This window comes from Mus caroli, chromosome 10 (genome assembly GCF_900094665.2).
Source record: "Mus caroli chromosome 10, CAROLI_EIJ_v1.1, whole genome shotgun sequence".
In the NCBI taxonomy this organism is placed as follows: Eukaryota; Metazoa; Chordata; class Mammalia; order Rodentia; family Muridae; genus Mus; species Mus caroli.
Window position 1 is genome coordinate 77,023,065 of NC_034579.1, and position 3,762 is coordinate 77,026,826.

Consider the following 3,762-nt stretch of genomic DNA (forward strand, 5'->3'; position numbering starts at 1 on the left):
AGAGAGAGAGAGAGAGAGAGAGAGAGAGAGAGAGAGAGAGAAAGAGGGAGAGAAGAAATATGGTGGTACTATGTAGCTCCAACTGGCCACAAACTTGATATTCTTCTGCTTCAGCCTCTCAAATGCTTTGGATTACAGGTTTATGCTACCATGCCTGATGCTGCTTATTTAATTTAGAGCTTGACCATGGGAATCTAGAAGATGGTTCAGTGCTTAACAGCACTGGATGCTCTTGCAGGTTCAATCTCCAGCATCTGCACAGTAGCTCACAGCTGCCTGTGACTCCAGTTCCAGCAGATCTGATGTTCAGTTCTGAGGGGCCAGGCACACTCATGGCAGACAGACATACTTGCAGCTAAAAGATTCATGCAATAAAAATACATTGTAAGATGGGAACATGCTTTTAATCCCAGCCTCTGTGAGTTGAAGGTCAGCCTGGTCTACAGAATGAATTCTAGGACAGCCAGGGCAACCCTGTCTCAAAAAATCCAAAAAAAATTTTTTTCTTTTAATGAATTTAACTGCATAATAATTCTTTAATTGACTTGGCTGAGTTTTTGCTAGGACACAGGACTTTCAATAATCATTTGCCTCTCAGGAGCTGGCATTACAAACCTGTACCACTAGGCCTAGCTTCTCTGGTATCTCTTCAAAAATCTGGGGGCTGGAGAGATGGCTCAGGCATTAAGGACACAAGACAAACCGTCTCTCCAAAGGACTTGAGTTCATTTCCTGTCACCCGTACAGTATGACACTCCACCACTAGGGAATCTAACACTCTCTCCTAGCCTCTGTGGATACTGTATGCAAATGTACACATCCACAGAGTACAGCCACATATGCACATAATGAAAAATAAAATCTTACAAATAATCTAATAAAGAAGCCAGACCTGGTGACACAGGCCCATAATCCCAGCTACTTAGGAGGCTGATGCGGAAGGATTACAATTTCAAGGCTTCTCTAGGCTGGAGAGTGAATTCAAGGCCAGCCTGGACTGTGTCTTTAAATTCAAAGTTTTATTTTAAAAAGCCAATAAAAGATGGGGCTGGAGAGATGGCTCACTGGGTAAGAGCAGTAGCTGCTTTTGCAAAGGACTCAGGTTCAAGTCCCAGCTTATAAATATACGCAAACTCCAGTTTTAGGAGATATAGCACCTTCTTTTGGTTCCCAAGGGGATCAGACATGCATGGAGTGCATTTAATTACATCCAGAAAAAACATTCATACATTAGAAAAAAAAAGTCTTAAAAAGAGCCAAATGTAGTGGACCGGGCTTTTAAATCCAATATTTAGGAGACAGAGGCAAGTTTATCTCTGTGAGTTAAAAGAAAGTCTGGTCTACATCGTTAGTTCAAAGGTAGTCAGGGGAACACAGTGAGAAACTCAAAAAGAAGAAGAAGAAGAAGAAGAAGAAGAAGAAGAAGAAGAAGAAGAAGAAGAAGAAGAAGACGACGACGACGAAGAAAAAGGCCTGAGTTGAATCCTAGTCCCCCCCCCCCAAAAAAAGAAAAGAAAGTGGAGGAAGAGAAGGAGGAGGAGGAGAAGGAAAAAGTCAAAATATACTAATTTTTGGAATCAGTATAGTAGGCATACAAGCACTTCTTTTACAATTTATCTATAAATAAGAATTTATAGCAAAAGAACAACCAAAATAAGAACAGAAGACTAGGGAAGGACTTAGCCAGTTGCTCTGCAATTTGCAGTATCCCTGAAAGGAAAGAGGTACAAAGTTACACTGTGTCTACATCAGGTCTCTGCAGCGGCTTCTAGCCTCATCCCTTCCATATTTTTGGCTAACTAAATCTGAAGTTCATACCCACTTTGTAGTGTTCTGTTTGGGCTGTTTCAAAGAGAATAGCAGATACTATGACCATGTGAACGTCTTTTTAGGCTAGGGCCTGCTACTTGAAGGGCCTATAACCGTTTGAAATCAGAATGTGCAAACTTGCCAAACATTCTCAACGGGAAATAGATCAAAGCAGACTGCACCTGTAGGATGAGGAAGAGGAACAGTACCGGCTGTACTCGGTCGGCTAACACGGCACAACAAGCGTTTGTCCCGTCCTCTCCTGGAGTTTGACTCTTGCATGCATTCCCGCAGGAATGTTTTTTTTGTTTTTTTGTTTTTTTTTCTGACGATGGAAGGATTAAAGGACAACAGAGGAATGTTACTGGAAACTTTGGGGGAAATCCCAGCAGAGCTGTCACGAGGAACAGAGGTACCGGGAATCTTTCTTGGGGTTCTTAGCTTTGTTAGTACAATAATTTAAGAACAGACACAAACAGAAGCTTGGGGACAATGTATTCTCCTTTAGAAGGGAAAACTCCAGGCAGATTTCCAAGCCTGGAAGGGAGGAGAAGGACAGAGGAGGAAGAAACCCCGTGTGGGCTGAGATAAGGCTGAACTGAGGCCAGTTACACAGTGGCAGGCAGCCACATGCCTGGGAGGGGAGCTTTAGAGAAAGAATAAGAAGCCCAAAGTATTAGTTATGGAGTCTAAAAATATACTTAGGCTCTGGCCAGCATCTGGAAGGAAAAGAAGAAATAATCAGGTCTTAGAAAGGCAGGCTGACTTAGCTGCACATCTAGGCAGCCTGGCTAGAGAGGACAATGCTAGGGGGTGGGAATTCTGGGAAGGAAAGCAAGTTATCTTAAGATGAATGTTCCTGGGGATGGTCCATCTAGCTGAGCCTACCTATTACCTGCCCCATTAGATTAACAAGAAGGAGACAAGAATTGTCTCCATCTAGCGGTATGTTCCCTTCTTTATGGTATGTCTGCACTGTCTGTAGGGGCAGTGTCTGAATTCTGAATGTATTTTCTAAATTCTTTCGAGGAGAGGCTGAAAAGCCAGCCCAGCGTTGGATGCACTGGTGCTCTAGGACAAGATCCTAGAAATTTAACTGAGGAGGAAAAAAAATTAAAGTTATAGAACTAAGCAAAATTGTTTTGACTTTAATCAGTGGTTGAGGATGTAGCTCAGTTGGTCTAGTATGCACGTAGCCCTGGATTTGATGGCCAGCACTAGATAAACCGGTGTGGTGAACAGAAACAGGACTGTCAGGTCAACTTCTGTAATCCCAGTAAGGCCAACTTGGTGTAATGTCATAGCTGTCCTTAGCGGTCAAGTGACACCAATCTAGAGTCTCCCGGGAAGAGGGAACTGCAACAGAATAATTGCACTGTCTACGGACTTGTCTATGAGGTAGTTTAATGGCCAAATGATATAGGGGCAGGTGGCGCCATCCTTAGGCAAGTGGATTTGGGCTGATGAGGAAACGTAGCTGAGCAAGGCAAAAAAGCATCCTTCCTCCATGGCTTCTGCACCTGCTCCGAGTTCCTGCCTTGAGTTTCTGCCTTAGTTTTCCTCCAGGATGCACTGGAAAGTGTTGGTGGAAATAAACCCTCCCTTCTTGGGTTATTTTTAAAAGCATTTGTGTGTGTTAATACATTTTAACAAAGAAGAGGATTTTGTTCCTATACTGGCACCAGGTCTATACCCAAGACTTGTGGATTCCTGAATACACTGCCCAGCCTGCTCAGTCGGGGGCTTTTAAAGGCAAAGGACACGAAGTTACATTCTGTTTATGCTCAAGCAGGAGGGCATCTGCGCAAAACAAGTTTTTGTTTACAGAAGCCCAAACAGGGAGGTTTGCTAAAGTTGTATAGGACCAGGCTGATTGCAAAAACTAACCTTTAGCCATCCCTTAACATTTGGAAGTCCAACTTTGCTTTCTAGTGTTTTTTTTTTTTTTTTTTT

At 43.0% G+C, this 3,762-nt stretch overlaps 1 protein-coding gene across 1 annotated transcript in view; it reads left to right on the plus strand.

Moving 5' to 3' along the window:
- Window positions 1-2,201: 2,201 nt before the first annotated feature.
- Window positions 2,202-3,762, plus strand: part of C10H12orf45 (chromosome 10 C12orf45 homolog) — a 12,653-nt gene continuing 11,092 nt past the window's right edge. The window contains exon 1 of the mRNA XM_021175242.2: window positions 2,202-2,221. The gene's annotated coding sequence lies outside the window, so the exon portion shown is untranslated. The remainder of the gene's footprint in view (window positions 2,222-3,762) is intronic.